Raw genomic sequence first — 27,382 nt, 5'->3', positions numbered from 1 at the left:
TTCCAAAGCAAAGAAATTCTATAAGACAGGATAATATTTTTTCCATCATGAAGCATATTTCATTCATCCAAGGATACTAAGGCACTTACAATGGTGGGTACTATTCCAATATTTTAGAAAAGGAAACCAAGACGTACAAAGCTGAAGTGATCACTTGTCCTGTTTTGGAACATTCATTCTTTGGTGCCTAATTTTCCCATTTACAAACTCTAAGGACCTACCGTACTGAGAAACTCCTTCTGATCAAATGCATGTTTTCCAGCAATAATTATGCATAGAATCATTGATACAGATGTGATATTTTCCCCCCTAATACCAAGAAAAAGTCACTGTGGGATGCTCTCCTATAAAAATAAACTGTTATGGATTTTTTCACTTCATTACTATTAGTTTGCTTGAAATGTAGATAATCAGTATTGTTCCAGGAGATGGCGATGATGATAGCATAAGGTGATTTTCAGAAACCATACATTCACCAGTTATTGGTAGCTATAGAGTTTCTGGTTTTTCAAAACCCCAGTAGTTCAGGGCCACACATAAATATGTTCACAAAATCTCATGCCTAATTTGAATTATAAGTTACACTATTGTGCAAATGGGCATCTAATTGGCAAGCTGTGGGGGGAAGTGTCATAACTGAGCATGCAAATTAGCAGAGTTTCATGCACTTTTTTAACATGGCCCAAGACTCCTGGTGTTGAGGAAAAATTGGACCCTTCATGTTCATCAACCAAATCTTCAGGATGTGAATGAATATAGTTAACCAGTTAGTGCAAGTTAACTGTGTGTGGGAATTGTGGATAATCATATCAAAGCAAACTGTTGTGAAAAATAAACTGCATTTCCCAGAGATGTGAAAGCTAGGAGACTGGTTGCTCAAAATGGAAAATTACCTTGGCTGATTTTTAGATTAGTGATAAATGAAGGATTACAAGGAGGTTTGGCCCAGGCAGTGTATTTATTGAATAACATCATATAATAAGAGACAAAGAGGACAGGAGAATACAAATGAAAAAACCAGTAAAATACCTTTTTATTGCAAATGAAAAGCACATAATCCTCTAATTACTGTACTGGAGAAGAGGGGCCTGGGTAAGCCAGGAAAATGATTGGAAATTTAAAATACCAGAATGCAGAACTTTTGTCATGGGACAGGTAAAATAAAGCCTCAATCGTAGTGGTAGTATCAATCAAGGATGATATTAAATCTTGAGAGAAATGTTTTGGTTGATACGTCAGAGATCATTTGGATATACATAAAAAATGATGTACCACAATGGGTTTTGTGTGGTATAGCTCAGAGTAGAATTTGGCCCTGAAGATACTCAAGTGATTCTTGGTTACTATAGCTTGTGAAAGTAGATTGGGACTTTTTTTTCCTTTTACCCACTTATGCCCCAGTCCTGCAACTGGATTTGCACAGGTGGGCTCCTGTATATTTGTGGACACCATTGACTTCATTGGGACTTTTCATGGCTTGTCTGAAAGACATTGCAGAATCAAGGTTAAAAAAGGTATAAAACTCTGATATGGAGAATTATTGACTTCAGCATTTGAGCATCTATGCAACTATTAAAGGAGTATAGCCTCTCTAGGGACAGCATTGCAGGATGGCTTTTGGACAATTTAAGAGCCTAAAATTGTCTCTCTTTAGTCACTTTAGTGGATTGAAGCAGAGGAGGAAAGAAGAGCTACTGTTACTCAGAGCTAACGGACAGTCTCCTTTTACTCAAATGGTAACAGCTGTTTCTGAATCTGAAGGTTGTTGGTTCAAGTTCCACAGTCTACGCTGAAGTTCTTTGAAAAATCTCATGGTTGTTAGCGCAGGTGCCAGAGCACCAGAGGAAGTGGCAGTTGACTGATTTCCAGAGTTTTTACCACCATCCTCTAACCCTGTGGCACCAATGCTAGGGCATCGGTAGCAGACGTTCAGAAAAACTTTGGTATAGACACAGCTGGTAAAGCTAGACCCTTCTGATTCAGCTTGGAGACCTACTTCTAAAAAATAATGCAAGTATTATAACGTATGCTGGTAACTCACTGGTGAGCAGTGAGTTAAAGTTGTAAAATTATTCCTGCTACAATCCCGTCTTTTCACTTGCTGCAGCTTTTTCCAAAAGTCTCTTGTGAGACTGAAAATGTCAGTGTTTGTTCTTGCTCTGAGGTGGATTTTTTCTTTGAGTTTGAGCAAAATCTTTTGACCCTGAGTTACAACATAATTCAAAAGAAAATAAAAGTTGGAGAAGGTAGAATACAATACAGTGACTTCAGGAAAAGTAATGTTGAAGAAATATGAATTCTACCAATGAACTGTGATTGACATTCTATAACAGGTCGAGTGTTTTTACAGAGAAATGAACAGAGACTCTGGCCTTGACCCTGCAAATATTAAGCACGTGCACAATTTTGTACATTGTGAGTAATCCCATACACTCCAACAGGGTAACTGCTAGTATATAAAGTAAACCACATGTATAACTCTTTACATGATCACAGCCTATCTTTGTATTTAAGAGACTTGTCAATTTCAGCCTGTAATTAAATTCCATTTAATCATAAACATTCAAAAATAGAGACCAGATCCTCAGATGGTGAACATCAACATAGCTCACCAGAACTCAATGGACCTGTGACAATTTATACCAACCAGTGATCTGACCCACTTAGGAAAAAGACGGATGGTCTATGAAAGCCCTTCTTTAGTACGTCACAAGTTTTATTACAGTGGAGGGGACTAATTGGGAAGTGCCAGAGTATATAAGTGAATTCTGGGGATCAGAGATACTTGGGTAGCTTCACAGATCAGACCAGATTAGAGAGGCCTGGAGCAACAAAAAATAATGGCCAGTTTTGATCTCGTGCCAGTGTGATTCAGGAGTAACTGAAAGGAGTTACTCTGGTGTAAAATCAGTGTATAAGTGAAATGAGACTCAATGAGATCTTAAGAATCAGAATGACATGGAGCAATGAGTGAGGGGATGAGAGATGAGGAAAGTTCTCAGAGGACCAGAGTAATACTGAAGGCAATCAGGGGAGATGAGAGGCTTACAAAGGTCCTGTGTGAGAGGTCCAAAGGGACTAAGGTTGGGGAAAGGAACCTTCTGAACCTGGAATCATCCCTCTGTGAGAAGTAGCAACAAAAATAAGTTGTAAGAGGTTCCAGTCCTGCAAGGATTCCCATCATCTTCATTTTGCTCTGCAAAAGCACTGGAGCCTGCAAATACAAAGCTCCATACCAGGATTGGAGCCTAAATTTGGTGGGGGGTGAAGTAGGTCATTAATTCTGAGGATACTACGTAACCAGACTAAAAGGAATTTGCATTTTAGTAGCTTTGGATGGTAAGAGGAATACACAATTTAATATATTCCACGTAAAATACATTATATCTGGGGACAAACCAAAGGAAGAGAGTATGGAGTAAATGGAGCAATTTGAATGCTTTACTCAAAACTATTAGAGGCTTATTGTAGGCAATTCTATGAAACTATCAGTCCATGTTTCTACAATAATAAAAGGAAATAGGGTACTGAGATTCAAGACACACACACAGAAAATGGGACAGAATCAAGTCTCAAAAAGAGAAAGATTTATGATGTTGTTTTTGTTCCAAATGCTGGGTAAACACAATTGATAGTGTTCATGTCCTCAGCTCCACACTCAAACCTGCTCCTTTGAAGGTCTGAAGGTGGCACTAGGGTGAACAGATAGCGAGGGTGAAAAATCGGGACGAGGGGTGGGGGCATTTATATAAGACAAAGCCCCGAATATTGGGATGTCTCGTCACCTTAGGTAGCACAGACGTTAAGTTCTGAGATCAAGGCTTCTGGAGTGATTTTTGCTGCAGGACAGATAAAGCTTAATGCTGACCCTGTAACTGTTCCGCATAAGAATGAGAGGAAGAACACTTAAAATATCTCTTTCCTCCCATAGCCATTTCTTCTGTGCATCAGAAAAGTGGCCTGAAACACACTGACTGACACCACACAGAAAGCTATTGTCTGTCTTGTCAAAACAACCTCACGGAGAATGCTGATCAGTTATTCATTTATATGGAGCATTCTGTCAGGATTATAATTAAACACAGAAGAAACAAGACTAATCAGTCACTAGTACAAGGGAAGGCTCATCAACAACAAAAACCCAGGACACTAACCTTCTAACAATGGTACTGTCATTAAATGGAAGGGAGGGGAAAAATCTGTTCAATTCACTGAAAATCATAGCCCCAGTAGCATACTGCGCATTAAATAATGACATTGAGTGGCTGTTGTAAGAGGCATGAATTCCCTAGAAGTGCCTAGTAGAACAACAATGCCAATCAATGCAATTGTCCCAGAGGTACTTTGGAAAAAAAATCACCACAGGAAAAGTCATTTTCGATTATCTTTTGTTGAAGAAAAACCAAATGAATTCAATAGTAATAACAAGCTTGGTCCAGTGCACTTGCTTTACAATTAACAGACTAGGGTTAATGCACTTTGAGATGAGCATCAATCCCTCAGCAAATGCTGGAGGTTTTTATACTGTCTATATTGTGGTAGCACCCAAAAGTGCTATTAGGGCTCAGAGCTCCATTATGATGGGCACTATATGTACACACAAGAAGAAATTATTCCTACTAGAGCTATTTGGGAAATAGGTTGTTTTTGTTTTATTGGCATTTATGAAAAATGTTGATGAAAGCAAAAGTTTATTCAATTTTTTTTTTAAGTTTTCAGGTTTTCATCAAACACCCCCAAAATGAAAAAAACAATTACAGTTTTTGGCTGAAATGTTTTGACAAAAATATGAAACACTTCATGGAAGAAATGTATTATAGTGATTTTAATTTTTATGAAAGCCATTTTTCAACCAAAAAGTTGCAAATTTCAACCAGCTCCAGTCCCTGTCCCAAAGATTTTACAATATAATTTAAGACAAGATGTAATAAGTTGGTAGAATGAATAGCAGGAGGTGAGGAAGGAAGAGAGTAACAGTAAAAAAGTTCATGCAGTTATAAAGCTGTTCATATTGCTAGGTCTGAATCACTTGAAAGGGTGTTTGTGGGGGGTTTTCATTAAGAAATAAAATATGTGAATAGCAGTGGCTTAATTTTCCTTCAAAGCTCCTTGGTTTCCATGTTTATTTTGTCAGAACAAGCCTTTCCTTTAACCTAATAATATACACTGTTTCAAGGAGAAAATATTTCAAACCCAGAACCTGATCCTGCAATACCTTAGCTCAAGGAATTTAGTCCCATGGATTTATGAGTAAGAATTCTTCACATGATTAAGGGTTTGCAGGATTGGGCCCCCAGTTACTAGCAAAAATGGGTTTCTAACTTCAAATCCAGATTCCAAAGTTCAGGTGTGTTTGGATCTGAGATTAGAAAAAGGGACCAACTGTCAAATTCAGAAGTAGATCTGTTTTCAGGCCCATTCTAGTAACTATCTCCCGCCAACCTTTTTAGAAAATATATGGCAAAAAGCTATTTTATGCACACACTAAACCAAGAAGGAGATGTAAAATTGTGCTATAATTAAAAAAGAATCATGCTACCCCTGGAGAGTTTTTTGTTCTAATAGCTCTGGAGGTTGAAAACTCTGATAAAAGCATAGTACTATTGCCTAATCTCACCCTATTATTGTGTTAGCATACTGGCCATCATAATGTGATGCAAACACCACACAAAATGGGAGAATATTGATAGAAGTCCTGTATTCAGTCATTATTAACTCAGCCATTTCACACCACAGGAAATTTACATTAGCTCATACAGGCAAATGGCAAAAGTGGATTCCATTAGCCTTTGCGTGTGTGAGAATAATTTTGTTATCTTGGAGGTGGCCTAAAGAGATTTTAACCTATTTCAAAATGTGCTGTAGGGCAGCTGCTATAGAAAAGTTTGCATGAAAAATGAATTCACAAATTATATTAATCCCTTACAGGTCCCCATTTATTTATGTCAATTTGTAAAGAAAAGGAAAGGGCATCTATCAATTTGATCTAAGTGCATGTGACATCAATTAAAACACCTTTATCAGAATCCCCTTCATTATAACCTCAGCAATTTTTCTAACCCAGAACCAGACAAATTAAAAATTAAAGCAATCTCCCTTCACACCATTAACTCCCTTCCTAATTCTCTCTCTCCTTTCTCTCTCCCCCCCCCCCTTTAAAAACTTGCCCTGAAAGTAGACAAATTTGGGCTATTTTGAACCCAGGTGGGAAGCTAGTTCAATGCTGTGGCCCCGTCAGGGAGAATGCCCTGTCTCTTTCTTGCATCACATGAGCTCCAGATTGAGTACCTCTGCTGATCACAGTGGTGGCAGTATGTCATCTAGAGAGGCATTGCATTTACTTGGAACCCTCAGAGGGTATACATTAGAATAAATCAACTAATGACATAGAATCCGGGGCGGGGAAGTTGGTGTCTTAGCTGACTTCATGACATGCAACAGGAGTGGAAATCCAAGCGCATGCCTGAACTTGGGCCAGCAAAGGCAAGCACATGGTACAGCTGATGTTCTTGTTCTCTGGGAGTGGGAAAGACTCATGCTGACTTCACCAGACTTTGAATTGGGCCCCTAGAAATACTCAGAGAAAATATTGCTGCACCATTCAGCAATCACCATGGTAACACAAGTGAATGAAGACTGATTACAACCACCAAGTCTGAACACTTTGGTTTACTAAGTGATGAATGCATAAAGGTAGTAAGTACATTACTAATTAGTGGGAGGGGTCAGAGTATTAATGTTTTCATGCAGGAGAGATGAGCTAACACAAAGTCTTTGATTCAAATTAGATTGAAATAAATCTTTTTTTAAAAAAGCAGTTTAGTTAGTAGGTCAATTTCTATTCCTTTTTTTTTTTATTTCATGTAATTAACAGGATATTTTTACAATAGGACTTGTGACTGCATAGTTACCTTTTTTAGTTACTCAAGTTGCCACAAAATTGTGCTCTTCAATGAAGCCTTTATTTATTTTAAAATTGTTTCAAGCCTTTATGGTGCAAAAGTAACTTTTAAAATGTGAAGGAACATAAAATAATGCCTGAGTCTTCAGATAGCATGAAACAGTTCTGAGGTATGAACTGCCTCAATCATTTCAATGAGCCAATGCTAGCACCTTATGAAAATTAAAATGTCAACATTAACTAGTTCATTGCTGGTCATTTTAGCAGAAACAGTAAGTTAAGCATTTTTTGAGATGCAATTACCAATATGTGAGTGAGATGCAGCGGGCAGCTAGTTGCTGTATGGGGTTGTGATGAGGAATGAGGAATTCAAGGCTGCATGTTCCATTGCATAGGAACTGGGAATTTGGTAACTGGCATTTAAATAAGAATGTCCTCACTCAGTTTATTGAACAGACCCAAACACTTGATTTGGAGTCAGTTCAATATTAAACTACAGTTTCCCATAGTGGAACATTGCCTCATAGGAACTGTAGTTCAAGAATCTGACGCCCCCATTCTCGCTTCTGGTCCAGCCTCCTGAGCTGAACTACATATTCCATGATGCACTGTGCACCTCAGTCAGATAGAAATCTATATAGTGTTATGGGAGATGGAGACCCCCGGTCCCCCTAGGAAGACTGGTCGAGAGGAGAGAATGGGGGCCTGGACTACAAATCCCATAAATCAATGAACTCATAAAGAAATCCAGTTTACTATTTTGTTGAACTGATTTTAAACTTTTTCTCTCAGTTCAAAAAAAGGAAAGATTCCAATTTGAGTCAAACTGAATTGTGGAAAATTTTTGGCAAAAATCAGAATTTTGCAATGGAAAATTTTGCTTTTTTAGAAACTGCATTTTCCATTCAGAAGTCATTCAGATGGAAAAGTCCCTACCATCTCTGTTTTGGAGCAGCGGTAATAGTAATCTTTGTTTAGACTTTTAGATGTTGAGTGGTTTCCTTATATGATCAATACAACCATTGCTTCCCTGCTTCATGTCTGGCTCTCACTGAGAAAATATATTCCAGAATTTAGATGTGAGGGTATACTCACTCTTTATTACAGTTTTCTCTTGAAGCTTAGGCAAAATTACTTAGGCAAAGTTAGCTGTAGGAAAAGTTACACTGATATCAACGGTGTTCCACCGTGGTGCGTCAGCTTGCATGATCTGCAGAACCTTAATTTGTTCCATCAATTTTTGTGCATATAGTGAAACAGCATAAAAATAACCAATTTTGTAAGGCTTATGAATCTGACCTATGTGGTCCAGTACAGACCCAGGGAAAATCCCCTCCATATTGTTAACTACCTAATGTAAACAGCTGTTGGGACTGGAGCTGGGTGAATTTTTCAGTTCAGAGAGCGTTCTAAAAAAAATTGTGGGCGAGGTGGAAATTGGGTCGGGTCAAACAGAAACCAACTTCTTTTTTTTAATTTGTAGTGAACTGGAAAAAGTTTACAAATCTAGTTTCATTTCCAGGTATTCTAAACCATTGTAACAACAGAAATGATGGACTAGCATGGTGGTGGGGGTGGGCATTGTATGCAGTTATGGGTGCATAAAAAATATAGGATTTTTTCAGAGTAGCAACAATTCTAACTTGCATAACCAACAGTCTTTTCCAGCTTTTCAATGCCTGTAGATAATTTTTCTCAAAAGTTGATTATTCTTTGAATGAATGTCTGTAGGGAAAACTATTTTGTCCTCCTTTATAAAATAACTATAGGATATAAGATGTTCTTCCCTTTGGCTGATTGAGGAGTTCAAGATTTATATTTGCATGCAACAGGCAGGTAGCAGAAGAGAATTGAAGCTGACAGAAAACACAGATGTATAAATCGCTATTAGAATTTTTGCCAAATAAATGAGTTCATGGCTTGAAGAGTTTGGCAAGAGAGCTAGCTGCATTTGTCATTCAGGCATATAACACTTGAGTGTTATGTTGTGTGACACAGAAATGCTGAAATGATGAAACATCAGCTCTCACCTGAACAAATATACACTTATTGTCACCTTGGTAAGCTGCAATCAGTTCACATTTCTTTGATAAAAGGAAGCAGCAAATTGGTATGGCATAAATGGGCAAAATGTCCACATGAATTATACACTCCCAAGCAGAAAAAGGAAGCTGTCTGATCCTTTGAAGCGGAACCAAACTGCTTTTCTTCACTGTCTCTTCTCATATCGCTTCTCCTTATTCTCTTTCATCCTATTGCCATCTTCTCATTCCTCAGTACTTCCCACTTCTTTCCCCCGTCCCTTGACTTTTTCTTTGGAAAAACCACACTGAGCTCCAGTTCAAAAATGGAGAGACTTTTCTCACATTCAGCTCTTCTACTCATAAGGCTCATAAAAAACTCAGAAAATAATCTGGAAATAGGGCAGTTGAGGTCCTCAGGGTAGTATGTGTTGAAACAGATACATTATGACCTTTGCCTGATACATCAACTCTTTACATCAGTGATTCTCAACCAGGGATATGTGTACCCCTGTATTGCTGCCTTTCTTCTTCACTTCTTCAAATTTTTTGTCCTTATGGACTGTTGCGACATTTATCAGGTGGGTAGCCATACTGTTTGGAAAGATTGGGTAGTGGCACTATGCTGGAGGCTTCTAAGCAGCACCAAGTTTTCTGATTACTGCCCAGGCTTTGCGGCTGGATCTCTGCATATTTAGTTCCTTGGTGACCTGCTCCCATCTTGCCCTTCTAGAAGCATTCAAGTTGCTTAAAAGATGTCTGGCGATGTCTGGATTGCCACTCTCTTCATATTCCTTGAGGAGTTCTGTATACACCTCATCTAGACAGGGACTATAGATCTTATAGAGACCTCTTGGAATTGACTTGGTGGCAGGTTTGTAAATAGCTTTTGTGAACCACATGCAAGCTTCATCAATAGAAATCGTGTGGGATATGAGTGATGTATTTGGATGGATTGCCAATTTGCTTTCCGATAGCTCCAGTGAGTGTTTTATTGGTGTTCACAATAGGTATGGTTACTCCAGCTTTGGAAAGGATTGGATGATGTTGACTATGTGGGAAGTTTTTCAAAACACTGCTTATAGCCTGAAGGGGATGATTGCCTGTGCTAGTGGTCTAGGAGAGGTCAGGGGAGCGGTCTTGCTTCCGTCTGGCAGACTGAAAAGGTACCCTGTTGTTTTGGATCATGAATGAGTTGAAGGTCATAGAGTGAGACCCAGTCCAAAAAATGAACTCCATTTTGATCTGACTCTCTGTATCTCCAGGTGTTGTGGTGACTGCTATATTCTCCAACATAGATGGCAGGATTTGTGAGTTGAGGAAGAATATCTGGAGTAGGTTAGGGGCTTGTACTTATTTGGCACTCTCAAATGTCTGACTTTCACAACATCTCCGATATATTAGGTGGGAGTGGTTTTGTGCTGACAAGATATGCTATAACATAGGAAACATGGCTATATTTGCTATGCAGAGAATAACTCACAAGGTCATAAGCAGCTGGCAGAGAGGGAGTCAACAGGTGTCTCCTGAAGGAAAATTACATCAGTTTTATGTTTGAAAGCTAGGGGCTGGAGAATGGAGAGTATAGCTGGTTAAATGTTTAGCTGAAGGATTTTCAGAAATGGGCCCATGTCCAAGGTTTCTTGATCATGGGTAAGACTGCTGAGATCACTGAAAGTCCATGCTGGCCGTGATCTGAAAGTTTTGACTTTGTTAGTAGGTGAACCAGACTTCCATGATTATGAGTAGGCGAGACAGAGTCCCACAATGCCTTGTGTCTATAATTCTTTATATTTAAGATGAACCTTAACTGAGCTTCAGCTGAAACTATTGTGTTATCAATAAAATGAACTTAGGCTGAGCCTTAGCGTCTTATCAATGGTGGATTGGGTGTCCTCTTAATCTGAGGTATTGGCCCTTAGGAAATGTGTCAAGATGGCCAGAAATGGACGACTTGTGATTCATGAAGGGTAAATGGCTTCTGTGATTGAGAAGCTCAAAGCATCTCCCACAAGATCATTATCAGGAACTACTCACAGATATTTTCTGTCATAATGACTTGGTTGCAGGTGTCTTTATCTTATCTGCTAGGTAGACCAGATAACTGGAAAAGCTACAGAGGTCAACAGGTCATTTACACAGAAAAAGAGACAGAAAATGCATGGTATATAAGGGGGAGAGTTGCTGGTTGTTACTTGGGAGTGAATTGAGCTGTAAAGGTGCTTCTCTGGACTAGTTTGGTATGCATAACCTTCCTTTCTGGACTGTGCAATATTGATCTTTGACTAATAAATTCTAGTTTAATCTGGTTATTCAACATCTTGTATTATTATTTTTAAAATTCAAACCTGTAGCAGCCTGCTTGTTGCAATTTTGGTTCCCCTGCCAAAGCAGGGTACTTATGGGGTATATGATGGGAACATAGGTGCATTGTACCTGAGTGCGAGGAATTACTGATGCAGTTATTTCTATCTATGGTAGTTATATGGCCCCCACTGTCATACGATTTAAGTGCCTCACCATTTTTATTGTAGTTACCCTCTCTATACCTCAGTTCTCCCTCTTTAAAATGGTAATAATAGTACTTCCCTCTCTCACAGGCTGTTGATAAGGATAAGTGACTTTCCTAAGGTCACAAAGAAGCTCTGTGGTGGAACAGACTCAAATCCAGGTCTCGCCAATCCTAGGTTGGGTCCCTAGCCACAAGACCAGTATTTGCAGTACGATCCTTGGTGTTTTAAAAACATCTGGAATAAAAAACCTGGTAAACTGTACAATGCTGTTGCTCTGTCTTATTCACAGTATATAACCTATATTAGATCTGGAGTAGTGTATGCAATTGGTATATACTGTTCTTTGGTCTGTAGCAGGGCTGGTGACTTCAATATTTTTAGGAGTTACAGAGCTGCTGGTGAATTTCCTATTCTTTACAATTATATGGCTACAAGGTTTAGAGTGTACTTCTAACAGATGTTGGTTTGGAAGGGCAATTCTTCATTAGTTAAATATGACTTAGAAGAACTGGAAAGTTCAGTCATTTACATCTTAATATTAGTATGATACTAATTGTGGACTAGAGCTGCTAAAATCCTTTAGTATAAGTGATTTTTTTAAAAGCTTTTGTTTGCACTTCCTCCCAAAAGGGAAAGGATTGAACTGTTTATCCTGAAGTTGAAAAGCTGGCTATTTAATATATTTAGAAAAGGTTTATAGTTCTTTTTGTATAAACATTTGCAGAGTTATAACACTGATGATTTACTGTACTTAACAAATAAATGACTTACGGCTGAATTCCCATAAAGGGAATAGCAATACAGAGCATTACTAATATTGCTTCAAATTTTATGTTTAATTTATGAAAGCTTCATTTTAATCACCTTGGCATCAGTGGATTAGGAGTTCAAGACTCACTGTGACATTTATTTCACCTTTGATTTAAAACCAGCGCACCCTGTGTTAAGCAGCCCAGAGTTTGTGAATCAGAGGGCTCTGTGCTACCTCTTTGCAGCTTCTCACAGTTTGAACAGTGTCAGGTTGTGAGGAAGCACGGCTTTTGGAAATGATGATATAATGGAAGGAAGCAACAACCCAATGGTAGCTGTGAGAAGATTCCAGAGGTGCCAAGTGGAACAATGAAAGACTTGCTATAGGGTAACTTTACTGAACACTTAAAGAGGAAGGATATTGAAAGATATGTAATAGAGGAAAAACAGAATATTCCAGTATGCTACAATCCTCCATCACTAATCCTGTGGTAGGAACTAGCTGCCTCAAAGGATTGGTAAAGAATACCAAGCCTTTAACCCCTACATTGCTCATTTAAATCCAGCCCATTTTAGTATAGGCCAAAAGTTGGTGGAGAATGGTGGGCTAGCCTGAAATGCACTCAGACGGTGCCTACAGAATATATAACCCTCTGGCAGTCCCAGCAGGAAGAAAGAGTACATGGGAGTGGAGACTAAACTACTTTCTCTTAACCATTCAGTTGGCCCTTTCAGGTGGGGGAAGCTTGCAATCCTCACTTTCTGCTCTTGTCTGTGTTGTACCTGTTCTGTGGTAAATCAGGGCCTGGTTCAAAGGTCATCTAAAGTCAATGGAAAGTCCTCACTGGGCTTTAGGTCAGGTCCATAATCTCCAGGAATATCAATCCAATTCCTTTCATCAAATTCATTTAAAAAACTCCCCCTATTGATGTCTTACCTGAGACTTCCAGATAACTGCCTCAGAAATGGTAAAAGCGTGTGAGAAAGTAACTGCAAAATAAGACACTTTGTTTGTCCTGAGGAGACTGATGATGATATCATTGCTTAGTGCTCAGACATTTTAAACCAGCTGTTATTTCTGTCTCTCCTGAAGTTCTTGGGGAATATCTAGCATTAATAATGTTCAATCAAGCTGCTGACACTGCATGTCACAATAACTCTTTTGATAAATATTGGAATAAATCTGAGTCCAACTTAGTCTATTGCCTCCAAGGAACTAGAGACTCATTACTAATATCATCTAAAACTAATTAGTACTTGGTGTTTATAGCCTGCTAGCATTAGGAGGCTGATTAACATTCCTCTGAGGCAAAATTGGTTTGTTTTTCATTTTTTTCCTTCTTTGCTTCAGTTTCAGATAGAGAATAAATGATTAACTGTTTACATCTGTGCACAATGCAGATCAATTCCTTTTATTAATCTATAGAACACAGGATTAATTAGCTCTTAGGTTGTGCTCAAGGCACTTAAATCATTGCTTGACATATAACTATCATGTGCTGTGATGCAATTCACGCTGTATTTTAACCCTGGGTTCCCCCAAAATGCTTCTGCTACTTGGGGCTCCCTGCCTAGGACATACACGCAACCATCCTGCACTCCATGTTCTGTATACTGTGCAGCTGTGATTCAACCACTTTGAATTCAACAGCCTGCCAGCAGTTATCACACACACCTTTTTGTCTTTACCAGACTTGGGTAATGTTAGCAGGTGCAACCTGAAAACACCCCAAGTCCCGAACTTCCCCAGTCCCATGTGCTCGCTCTTGAAATGTTCACAGGAATAATAAGATATTTGCTCCTTTATTGAGACAAAACACATCAGTTTGCCACATTAACTGGAGTTGACATTCACTTTAGTATGAACACAGCACTGTTGGCTTACATTAAAGTAAAACAAGTTTATTAACAAAAGATAAGATTTTAAGTGAGTTCAAGTATAAGAGAGAATGTTAGAAATGGTTACAAGCAAATAAAAGTGAAAACACGCATCTAAATGTCTAAAATTTCATCTAGCAAGTTCTTGTTCAAGATTGCCTTTCACACCCACAGTCTTACAGCAAGATGGTGACTGACCCTCTCCTCAGTCAGGATACCTTCCAGAGGCCCAAAGGTGCTGGTGCCTCTCTCTTAGGTTAGAGAGAGAACTCATCATGCTGCTGCCACCTCTCCTCTTGCTCCTGCAACCTCTCATCTTGCTCGTCCCTCCTGTCCTCTCCCTGCTGTCCAGATGATCCTGTTTACTACCTATATGTAAATTGGGGTAAACATATATTCCTTTGTTTAGGATAGATCTATTTAAGAATTTTTGCCTAGGCAGAACTGTCTGGTTTTGAACATGTGCTAATAACATCATACAGAGTGAATTCATATCTTTACATATAATGTTGCTACATACATTTCACCATGATATTATTTACCAGAGTTATTAGTTTTCAAATGATGGCTCACAAGGATTTTTACAATAGTGTTTAGGGTGTGAATACAGGAGTGCTTTGGGTCACAATAGCATGGCCTGTTGTTTTTTTGCTTGGTTGGGGGATTGTGGTAGGAATCTAAGCAGAATTTTTTTTATTACTATTTAAGTAGATGCTTCATGGACTTGTCAAAATAGATTTCATGAACATTCTAGAACAGTGCTATTTTTTTCCAGGATATAATTTGTTCCCAGATATTGTGGTGATAGATATAAATACCTTAGATAACACTGAGTGGGTTTTTAAAAATTACTAAATCTTTAGGAGATAACACTTATTTGTTTCATTTTTAAATATTACTCCATGTAATCCCTTTCCATTAGCCTATTTTTTTTCAGTCCTTTCATTCTATTTTTGTCCATATTGAACTGCATTCTTCAACAGCTCACTGGGGCTGGGTCTTTCAAATTAATGGCATCTACAACTCAGTCTCGCTACTTTCTTGTTTTTGTTTTGGTGGAAGACAATTTAGGGATAGGATCTTCTGAAAATTCAAAATCATATTTCTCTGGGGGGGAAGCATCTGACACTGTAGAACTTAATAGTCAGGGAGCCCTTATTCAATGAACGTGATCAAAACCTGATTTGCAGATGATCGTTCCAAATACATTCAGATATTTTTTGTAGCACTAATTTGCCCCTTTTGCCATTATCCAACCACAATTTAAATGTATGATACTGTACATAGTCCATGCACTATGCACATTGTCACCACAATGGTGGGCCAGATGGACAGGGAGGAGGAAGCTCTGGCTATCTCTCTTTTGGTTTATAGGTGGCCATACATAAAGTGTGTGAAGGGGACGTGAGAAGAGAGAAACTAGTCGGATGTCTGCAAGGGATTGCTACAGCCAAAACAGATTAGTAGACAAAGTTCTGGCTCTATTTTTGTAAGACATTCTGAACCACAAAGTTTTGGAAACTTTTATCCTGATGAGTAAATTGTTGCATGGTTTTAATGATTAGTCATCACATGCACAACACTTACACTGAGTGTTACTGTCCTAGTGGAAGGAATTACTCAACTATAACATAGACCTTATCCAACTGAGAGGTAATGAAGATTTTCCTCTAGCTTAAGTGATAGTTGCCTCTGTTTCAAACAGGAGGCACTGAGTTTAATCCCTACTACTACATTCCTGAGATGGCAACATAATGACCACCATAAAGTTCTAGGTGATTGTGGATTTGTTGTAGCAGCATTTCAAAGAGGAATCATTCTTGATAGAAAGATGATTTGTAAAGAAATACACTCCAGAACAAATTTAAATGCAATTAATGTCGTATTTAAAAATTAGGGCTGTTCCAAAACAAAATACTAACAAAATTGTAATTTTGTTCAAGGCCATTTCTTGGCTCCAAAATTTCATTTTTTATTAAATTGTTGCAAAATTTCACATTAAACCATGTTACATTAAAATGGTGTATTGATTCAAAAATTCATAACAAATAAAATTTCAAAGTCTAGAATGGTGCTATGTTTGTACAAAATGCCAGTTTTTGGGAAACTGGAACAAGTTAACTAAAGCAGCATGAAATAGGAATGCATCCGCTTTTTAGGCTTTTGAATTCCACGGCAGATATTTCAGAACCTTGTTTAGAATGCTCAGCCATAGAGGGGATGTTTAGATTTAGCCTACAGTAAGAACAAAAATTACACAGGTGCCTCACTCTCTAAAGTAACAGAAGTCTGTGAGGGCAGATGAAGTAAATATTCAATAAAAGATCAATGCTTTTTCATATAAAATCTGCAGTAGCTCTGCTGTACATGAGATGGTTCTGCCTGCATTACTGAGGTTAATCAAGTATATTCACTCTGACTTTAACCTGGGTTAGGAGGACATCATGTGGCAGAATAATATATGACCAGAAAAAGTCATATATTATTGATGATAGTGATGATGGGGAATTTTTAAAAATTCCCCAACTTGGGGGGTGAAAAATCAAGGTTTAAGAGAATAACACTTTCATAGCTGTTAACTCTAAGAGATAAAGATATTTAATGCTGCTAATTATCTAATGTTAGATAAGTAACTGGCATATTAGTGAGATCTTAAATTCTGTCTCAGAAGTGTGTGAGTGAACAACTAAGGGTATGTCTACACTACGAAATTAGGTCGATATTGTAGAAATCAATTTTTAGAAATCGATTTTATACAGTTGATTGCATATGTCCACACTAAGCGCATTAAGTCAGCGGAGTGTGTCCTCACTACCGTGGCTAGCATAGACTTACAGAGTGGTGCACTGTGGGTAGCTATCCCACAGTTCTGGAAGTCTCCACCACCCATTGGAATTCTGGGTTAAGCTCCCAATGCCTGATGGGGCAAAAACATTGTCACAGGTGGTTTGGGGTACATGTCGTCAGTCGCCCCTCCCTCCGTGAAAGCAATGGCAGACAATAGTTTTGCGCCTTTTTTCCTGTGCGGACGCCATACTGCTTTCAGCAGACAGTGCAGTAGGACTGCTAACCATCGTCATCCACCGCTTCCGCTGCAACTCTGCTCTGCTGCTATTGTCTCAAGAGCTAATTTCTCCATGTTGTCTGTCATGGGCTCCTCGGGAAATGTGCGCGGTGCTAACCGTCGTCCTCCACCGCAACTCTGCTTTCCTGCTCTCATGAATCCACCTCGCAGGTCCTCTCGTCATTCTCTATAAGTATCTATTCTTGTGGCATCCATCGTCAGCCACCGCTTCCACTGCAACTCTGCTCTCCTGCAGATGCCATACCACGGCAAACATGGAGCCCGCTCAGATCACCACAGCAGTTATGAGCATTGTAAACACCTCACGCATTATCCTGCAGTATGTGCAGAACCAGAACCTGCAAAAGCAGGCAAGGAGATGATGGCAGCGCGGTGATGAGAGTGATGAGGACATGGACACAGACTTCTCTCAAAGCACAGGCCCCGGCAATTTGGCCATCCTGGTTGCAATGGGGCAGGCTCATGCCATGGAACGCCGATTCTGGGCCCGGGAACCAAGCACAGACTGGTGGGACCGCATAGTGTTGCGGGTCTGGGATGATTTCCAGTGGCTGCGAAACTTTCGCATGCATAAGGGCACTTTCATGGAACTTTGTGACTTGCTTTCCCCTGCCTTGAAACGCAAGAATACCAAGATGAGAGCAGCCCTCACAGTTCACAAGCGAGTGGCAATAGCCCTCTGGAAGCTTGCAACACTGGACAGCTACCGGTCAGTCGGGAATCAGTTTGGAGTGGGCAAATCTACTGTGGGGGCTGCTGTGATGCAAGTAGCCAATGCAATCACTGAGTTGCTGCTATCAAGGGTAGTAACTCTGGAAAATGTGCAGGTCGTAGTGGATGGCTTTGCTGCAATGGGATTCCCTAACTGTGGTGGGGCGATAGACGGAACGCATATCCCTATCTTGGGACCGGACCACCTTGGCAGCCAGTACCTAAAGCGCAAGGGGTACTTTTCAGTGGTGCTGCAAGCACTGGTGGATCACAAGGGATATTTCACCGACATCAACGTGGGATGGCCAGGAAAGGTACATGACGCTTACATCTTCAGGAACTCTGGTCTGTTTGAACAGCTGCAGGAAGATACTTACTTCCCAGACCAGAAAATGACTGTTGGGGATGTTGAAATGCCTATAGTTATCCTTGGGGACCCAGCCTACCCCTTAATGCCATGGCTCATGAAGCCATACACAGGCAGCCTGGACAGTAGTAAGGAACTGTTCAACTATAGGCTGAGCACATGCAGAATGGTGGTAGAATGTGCATTTGGACATTTAAAAGCACGCTGGCGCAGTTTACTGACTCGGTTAGGCCTCAGAGAAACCAATATTCCCATTGTTATTGCTGCTTGCTGTGTTCTCCACAATATCTGTGAGAGTAAGGGGGGAAGACGTTTATGGTGGGGTGGGAGGTTGTGGCAAATCACCTGGCCACTGATTATGCTCAGCCATACACCAGGGCTATTAGAAGAGCACAGCTGGGCTCGCTGCGCATCAGAGAAGCTTTGAAAACCAGTTTCATGACTGGCCAGGCTATGGTGTGACAGTTCTGTTTGTTTCTCCTTGATGAAAACCCACCCCCTTAGTTCACTCTACTTCCCTGTAAGTCAACGACCCTCCCCCTTTGATCACCGCTTGCAGAGGCAATAAAGTCATTGTTGTTTCAAAATCATGCATTCTTTATTAACTCATCACACACTTGGATAACTGCCAAGGTAGCCTGGGAGGGGTGGGGCAGGAGGGCAGCACCGGGTGGGGTGTGGGAGGAGGGATGGACAAGGCCACACTGCACTTCAAAACGTATTGAATGCCAGCCTTCTGTTGCTTGGGCAGTCCTCTGGGGTGAAGTGGTTGGGTGCCCAGAGCTGCCGCCCCGCGTTCTTGGGCATCTGGGTGAGGAGGCTACGGAACTTGGGGAGGAGGGCGGGTGGTTACACAGAGGCTGCAGCGGTGGTCTGTGCTCCTGCTGCCTTTCCTGCAGCTCCACCAGATGCCGGAGCATATCAGTTTGATTCCCCCAGTAGCCTCAGCATTGCATCCTGCCTCTTCTCATCATGCTGCTGCCACCTCTCCTCTTGCTCCTGCAACCTCTCATCTTGCTCGTCCCTCCTGTCCTCGCGTTCATTTTCTGCTTTCCTAGACTCTGCCATTGTTTGCCTCCATGCATTTTGCTGAGCTCTTTCAGTGCGGGAGGACTGCATGAGCTCAGAGAACATTTCATCACGAGTGCGTTTTTCCCCCCCACCTTCTTATTTGCACTAGCCTCTGGGAATGGAGATGATAGGAGGAGCGTTGAAACATTTGCAGCTGCGGGAGTAAATAAAGGGAGAGTAGTATTTAAGAAGACACATTTTAGAGAACAATGGGTAGATTCTTTCATGGTGAACCAAGCTGTTAACATTACATAGCACATGTGCTTTCGGTACAAGGTCGCATTTTTGCCTCTTATATTGAGGGCTTGCCGGCTTGGTGTGAGAGATCACACACGCAGGGCCGGGCAACAGAATTCGGCTTACAGGCAGCCATGGTAAGCCACAGTATTTTGGCTTCTTCAACCTTAATAACATGTGGGAATGGTTTCAAACAGCAGTGCCCTCCTTTCCCATACCAAGCACCCGTTGGGTTGGCCATTTAAAAGGAGGGGCTGCGGTTTTCGGGTTAACATGCAGCACAAACCCAACTAACCCCCCCTCCCCCAGTTCTCTGGGATGATCGCTTCACCCCTCCTCCCACTGCGTGACTAGTATCAGGGAAGATCCCTGCCAGCCAGACGCGAACAGCTCAACGTGAAACCCCCTCCCCCCCACCACGTGACTAAAAGTGGGGATGATTTCTTTTCAGCCACAGGCAAACAGCCCAGCAGGAACAGCCACCTCTGAATGTCCCCTTAATAATGTCCCTGGAGGATTTCTCCTCCATCCCTAGACACGTTAACAGACTTTTCCAGTAGCTGTACTGGCCGCAAATGGATCCCAAGTCTTCAGGGCAAATTAATCACTAAACACACTTGCTTTTAAACATGTATTATATTTACAAAAGGTACACTCACCAGAGGTGCCTTCTCCGGCTTCATGGTCCGGGAGCCCGCCTTGGGAGGGTATTAGCTCCAGGGTGATTAAACAGTTCCTGGCTGTCAGGGAGAACAGTTTCTCCACTTGCCTGTTGTGCGCTATCCTCCTTCTCCTCCTCCTCTTCCTTGTCCCCAAAATCCTCATCCCTGTTGCATGAGACTCCCCACTTACAGGTGTCCACGGACAGGGGTGGGGTAGTGGTAGGGGCCCCCCCTAGAATTGTATGCAGCTCATAGAAGCGGCATGTCTGGGGCTCTGACCCAGAGTGGCCGTTTGCCTCTTTGGTTTTTTGGTAGGCTTGCCTGAGCTCCTTAATTTTCATGCAGCACTGCTGCAGGTCCCTGTTATAGCCTCTGTCCATCATGCCCTTGAAGATTTTTTTTCCAAATATATTGGCATTTCAACTTTTGGAATGGAGTTCTGATAGCACGGATTCATCTCCCCATACAGCAATCAGATCCAGTTTGGTCCATGCTGGAGCTCTTTTGCGATTCTGGGACTGCATGGTCACCTGTGCTGATGAGCTCACCATGCTGGCCAAACAGGAAAATGAAATTCAAAAGTTCCTGGTCCTTTTCCTGTGTACCTGGCTAGTGCATCGGAGCTGAAAGTGCTGTCCAGAGCAGTCACAATGGAGCATTCTGGGATGGCTCCCGGAGGCCAATACCATCGAATTGCATCCACACTACCCCAAATTCGACCCGGTGAAGTCTATTTCAGCGCTAATCCCCTCGTCGGGGAGGAGTACAGAAGTCGATTTTAGTGCCCTTTAAGTCAACAAAAATGGCTTTGTCATGTGGATGGGAGCAGGGTTAAATTGATTTAACTCTGCTAAATTCGACCTAAACTCGTAGTGTAGACCAGGGCTGAGTCAAAAGAAGCATATGTAAATGAACATAGCCTGACACACTTCTGCATATAAATATTTTAGTTATTATTACAAAGGCTGTTCCTCTTTGAGGGTGGAATTTACCTCTCCCCTCATCTTTGTAAGTGATCCAAACTTAGTTTTGTGCAGGGTACTGATCTCCACTGGGGATTTCAGACAGTGGTGACCAATCACCAGTCCTAACTGCACTAGGATAGACAAAGCATCTGATATGATTTGTACCAGAGCCGTTTACCCCTGCTTACTACTAGCTGGCTGTAACTGAGGCAAATACACAGTCTAAACAAGATCTGAGTGACAGGAGCAGTAAAAATGGAATTCATCCCCCCTCTACCTGTGGGCAGGGCTGTTACGAATTTTTTTGTAGATTGGTACCCAAACAAGAATATTAATCTAAGAGTTACTAGAATTTAAATGAGAGCAATTTGGTAAAGCTGCTAGTGATGGACAAACCTCTAAATGTTTGGAGGTTCATTTAAGATAATCACTGAAGAGTTAGAATGCGTATCTGAATCTTATCCAGGCTACCCAAAATTCACTGGCCTGTAAAACTGGGCTGAAAATCTACCCAACAATAAGTCATAAGACTTTTCCCTGCTTCCTTTTGCTGATCTGATCAGATAGGAAATACCATGAACAGAGTTTTTCTTGCAGTATTACAGCTCTACTGACTCAATGAAAAAGAAAATATGATAATAAAGCAAACACTATTTTCCTCCACATATTTATTTTTTTAAAGGGAAAAGAAAACAAAAGAAAAAAATTTCCCTGTGGGGAAGTAGAATTTTACAAGACTGATTTTTTTAAATACGCTTGTTCAGGAAGGGAAGGCAAGATAAAAAGGAAGGAGGTGTTGCATTATACATCAAGAGTATATACACTTGTTCTGAGGTCCAGAAGGAGCTGAGTGGGAGACCAGTTGAAAGTCTCTGGGCGAAGATAAAGGGTGGGGGGCGGGAATAAGGGTACATCATGGGAGAGGTCTACTATAGACCACAAAGTCAGGAGGAGAAAATGAATGAGGCATTTCTAGAACAAGTAACAGAAATATTACCAGAACTTGTTTTGGATAATGGGGGACTTTTCCAACTGATGTCTGGGTAGTTAAAGTAATATGGCAAAACACAATTTCCAGTAATTTCTTGGAATGTATTAGGGGACAACTCTTTGTTCCAGAAAGTAGAGGAAGTAACGGGGGGGGGGGAGCCATTTTAGACTTGATTCTGACCAACAGGAAGGAATTGGTTGTGAATCAGAAGGTGGAAGGCAATTTGGGTGAAAGTGATCATGAAATGATAGATTTCATGATTCTAAGGAATGAAATCAGTAGAATAAGGACAATGGACTTAAAAAAAGCAGACTTTAACAAACTGAGGACTGGTGGGTAAATGGGAAGAAAATCTCAGAGACAAAGGAGTTCAGGAGAGCTGGCAGCTTCTGAAGGAGATTAATGTTAAGGCAAAACTGCAAACTAGAGGAAAGATAGGAAGCATCGTAAGAGGCCAAAATGGCTCTATTAGGCTCTCTTTACCTAAAAATCAAAAAGAAATCCTAGAAAAAGTGGAAACATGGACATATTGCTAAGGAGGAGTACAAAAGATTAGCATAAGCATGTAGGGACAAAATCAGATATACATAAGACTAAGGCACAAAATGAGTTACACCTACCATGGGACATAAAAGGCAATATTTTCTGCAAATACATTAAAAGCAAGAGAAAGATAAAGGGAAGCGTAGGTCCTCTACTTAGCAGAGAAGGAGAGCTAATAACTGATGGCAGTAAGAAGGTTAAGGTGTTTACTATCTGTTTTGCTTCAGTCTTCACTAACAAGGTACTAACAAGGGGAAGCAGTGGGGGCAAAAGATCTATCTGGCTTTAAGATTAAACTCGATAAGTTTATGGAGGAGATGGTATGATGGGATAACATGGTTTTGGTAATTAAATATTCATGGTAAATAGGCCCAATGGCCTGTGATGGGATATTAGATGGGGTGGGATCTGAGTTACCCAGGAAAGAAGTTTCTGTAGTATCTGGCTGGTGAATCTTGCCCATATGCTCAGGGTTTAGCTGATCACCACATTTGGGGTCGAGAAGGAATTTTCCTCCAGGGCAGATTGGAAGAGGCCCTGGAGGTTTTTCGCCCTCCTCTGTAGCATGGGGCACAGGTCACTTGCTGGAAGATTCTCTGCTCCTTGAAGTCTTTAAACCATGATTTGAGGATTTCAATAGCTCAGACATAGGTGAGAGGTTTTTCGCAGGAGTGGGTGGGTGAAATTATGAGGCCTGCGTTGTGCAGGAGGTCAGACTAGAGATGATCATAACGGTCCCTTCTGACCTTAGTATCTATGAATCTAAACAACTGAATCAAAACAAAAAAATGGAAGTTCGATGAAAACTAATCATTTGTGCATCCTGTCTCTCTTTGACCTCTGCACGTTGTCTCAAGCCTTTGCTCATTCATTTCCTAGGCGAGGCCATCAAGAGGCAGCAAAAAAACCCAGTAACTGTGTCAATTACTTCAGGCTGTTACAGTAGGGGCAGACTGCTGCCTTGGGCAACAGAACCCCCTAGAGCCAGTCCTATCTGCAACAGCACAAAAAGGCTGCAAGCAATGCATTAACATTTTAATCTCCGTGAGTGGGGGTGGGGAGTTAAAGAAACAAACAAATTTTTAGAACCTTGAGGACATTTGTCACCAAGCCAAGCAACAAAAGATTTCCTGTGATGGACTACTCTGTGTGCCAGGGGGGGAAAGGAGTTTACTGAATGGGTTTTCATTCTCACCTGAGAAATTGTTCCTGTTTTGTCCAGCCAGAAGTCAGGATAAAGAGCAAAAAGAAGAAACAGATTTCTTCACCACGCTGCCCAGACAGCAGGGAAAAGGCTTCTATCAGCCAACATCCAAAATAAACCAAGATCCGGTTTCTTCAAACTCAGTTACACAGGACAGGCATTAGAGACAAGACACCCTCCTGCCATTCTTAGATCTCCTGATTTCTTCCAGGCTACTGATTTACATCCCCCATTTGCTTAATCATGTCCCTGCTGCCAATTAGACTTGTTAACATTGCCCCAAGGAACACCTGTTGTAATTTCTGGAGCATTGGAGTCCAAAACCTCAGGAGACAGCTGTCCTCTATAATCTCAGCAGTATCTTGAAGGGGCTTCTGGCTGCCTGAAACAGGATTTTACTGTCTTGCTAGGTAGATATATTGCAGGGTTTCTTCATCACCACAGTTCTTTTTTGAAGTTTGTTCGGTAATCAGGTAAAATACTTCTGAAGTGTCTGGGGTGGTATGTATTTGGGGGTTTACATTTAGTCAACCCCACAAATGGAAACATACTGGCATCTATAGAGTAAGCAGGCTGCCTTAACATTTCATGGAAGACTCAACATCTGCATTGGGCTGATAGATGATCACCATTCCAAAGGAGTCCTTGCACACCAGTGAGGAAAATGTCCACATCCTTCTCTGTCCTTTATACAAGCATAAGAGTGTATGTGTGGATAACATAGAGTGACATAAGCAATTTGGAAAATATAGTCTTTCAGTGGAGTTATTTATACAGAATATGAGTTCAAAATTATATTTGTTTGAAAGAAAAAGAATGAATATGTCCAAACTTTGGAGAAGTTCTCACTAAAATCTGAATTTCATGGCAGCCTGTTATGATAGGAAACAAACAGAAGTCCCTGATGTAAACGCTGACAAACTTTCACATTCAGATCTGGATCTAAACTTTGCAGTTCAGGTTTATCTCTATTTTGTCTGTAATTAAAAAGTGTTGTTAAGGTGTTAGAAAATGAGAAAAAGACAATTACACCAATTCTTTGTTTCATAAACATGACCTGCTCTGCCTGGCTGTATGCAAGTGGATGTCCCCACTAATTCCCTTCATTACTTTCTCTAGTGTCACAGTTAATAATGGCACTAGAGCAGTGGTTCTTAAACTTTTGTACTGGTGACCCCTTTCACATAGCAAGCCTCTGACTGTGAACCCCAAAATAAATTAAAAACACTTTTTTATATATTTAACACCATTATCAATGCTGGAGGCAAAGCGAGGTTTGGGGTGGAGGCTGACAGCTCATAACCCCCCAGGTAATAACCTCATGACCCCCTGAGGGATCCCAACCCCCAGTTTGAGAACCCCTGCACTAGTGCTTGAGTTGAAGAAAATTCTGGGCATGTTGAATCACAGCTATGTAGGGCTATGTCACCCTGAGAGTCAGCAAGTCCAGTCCCTTGTGCTGAGGCAGGACCAAGTAAATCTAGACTAGTAATACTCAGATTTCAGTGGTTCAGGAGCCAAATTAGCAATCAACATTACCCAAAAGAGCCACAGTAGTGTGAATGCATTTGATTCATTTACTATAATACTATATAGTCATATTTAAAAAGTATGACATGGGAAATATTTAGTTTATATTATTCTCAGAGAAAAATGACTGACCACATATTTTATGAACTATAATTGGTTAATAACATAGTAGAAGCATCCTAATTGGTTAATAACTCAGATTGGTTAATAATAAATCACGCAGTGTTTTAATATGTGCTGCAAAGAACCGCAGGATACACATTAAAGAGCCACATGTGACTCAAGAACCACAGTCAGAGTATCACTGATCTAGACCATTCCTGAAAGCTGTCTGTCCAACTTGTTCTTAACTTCCACTGGTAGGGATTCCAGAAGCTTAACTACCCTTATAGATTCTTTTTATTTAATGTTTAGATTAGATTGTGTCAGATGATAGCAAATCACTCCAGACAATTAAATCCAAAGAAGACTGAGACAAATTAGAGAAGTGGTCTGAAATCAACAAGATTAATTTTGAGAAAGACAAATGCAAACTACTGCACCTAGGAAGGAAAAATTATACATACAGCTACAAAATCAATAATAACTGGCAAGGTGGTAGTACTGCTGAAAAGGAACTGGGGATTGTAGTAGATTGTTTAATAACTTGTTCCAGTATCTTTGCAGGTATCAAAGTTACATTGACTTGTCTATAATTCTCTGGGTTGTTTTTGTTCCCCCTTTTAAGATAAGTAATATGTGTTCCCTTTTCCAGTTCTCTGGGACCTCTCCTGTACTCCATGAGTTCTCGGAAATAATTGCTAACTGTTCTGAGATTTCTTCAGCTAAGTATCCAAGGATGAATTTTATCAGGTGCTGCTGACTTGACTGCATCTAATTTATCTAAATTTTCTTTAACCAGTTCTTACCCAATTTTGGCTTACATTCCTTCCCCCTTGACATTATGTTGGCATAATACATTCTTTTTCTAAGAGAAAATTTATGGTCAGACTTAAATTATAATAGTCCAATTTTATCACAAGTCACGTGAGGGGGAAGGACCTGGTATTTTGGCCTTGGAGAGCCTTTTGTCAATTATTTTTGAGAGATCAAGGTCACAAAAACACTCTGTAAATTCATAGTGGTATTATTAGGCCATATGTATGTCAAAAGATGTTGTTCTATTAATTTTCTCTTCGTGGTTTTTTGTTTTTGTTTTTTTTACTGATTATTTCTGGGTGTATAATATACATATATGTAAATTGTATATATTATAACACACAAGTCTATATATGTTAAATATTTAACCTATACACTGCCATCTTCTGGACCACCACTTTTTGAAAATATTTGCTAAAGAACTCTTATAAACCATTATTGATTATGCACTTTGAAAATGATTTTTATTGTTTTTGCAAAATTAATTTGTTGTGCAGGCTCTTCGATTTGACAAATGGCATATACCACCTTGGGTAGGGGAGAGAGAGAAATGACATCTTATTTTCAGAGTAAGCAATCAAACAAACAGAATTTTTGCTCTTCGTATTTTTTCCATCAGAATGTTTCCATCCATAACTGTCGCCTCCAGTCAGTTTGTAAAACTTCAATAAAAGGACTTATTAGCATAAGCTAATATTTTCAAACATGGGTTAGAAGTTTAAACATGGATGTAAGAGAGCCTAACTATCAGTGGCCTGATTTCCAGAAGTGCCGAGCACCTGCAGCGCCTGTTGACTTTAAATGGTGGTGTGGAGGCTCAGCACTTCTAAATATCAGGCTCAAACCTGTTTGAGTTTGGGCACCCAAATCGGTGGCTATTTTGTAACTTGCCCAAAGTCACACCAGGAAGAAAAAGCAGAGACAGAAACAGAACCCAGATCTCATAAAGCCCCAGCCCTAGCTATAAAATGTTTTCTCTTTCACAGCAATTTGAACTTACCTACACTATCCATGTATATTTCATATGACTCCATT

The 27,382-nt window shown here is 40.4% G+C and overlaps 1 long non-coding RNA gene across 1 annotated transcript in view; it reads right to left on the bottom strand.

Annotated features, from left to right (window-relative positions):
- Window positions 1-14,353: 14,353 nt before the first annotated feature.
- Window positions 14,354-27,382, bottom strand: part of LOC141988925 (uncharacterized) — a 43,577-nt gene continuing 30,548 nt past the window's right edge. The window contains exon 3 of the long non-coding RNA XR_012639868.1: window positions 14,354-14,432. This is a non-coding gene — a long non-coding RNA (uncharacterized LOC141988925). The remainder of the gene's footprint in view (window positions 14,433-27,382) is intronic.

The sequence above is a fragment of the Natator depressus genome, chromosome 6, assembly GCF_965152275.1.
Source record: "Natator depressus isolate rNatDep1 chromosome 6, rNatDep2.hap1, whole genome shotgun sequence".
Classification (NCBI taxonomy): domain Eukaryota; kingdom Metazoa; phylum Chordata; order Testudines; family Cheloniidae; genus Natator; species Natator depressus.
The sequence above is the reverse complement of the archived record's forward strand: the minus strand, read 5'-3'. Positions and strand labels throughout refer to the sequence as shown.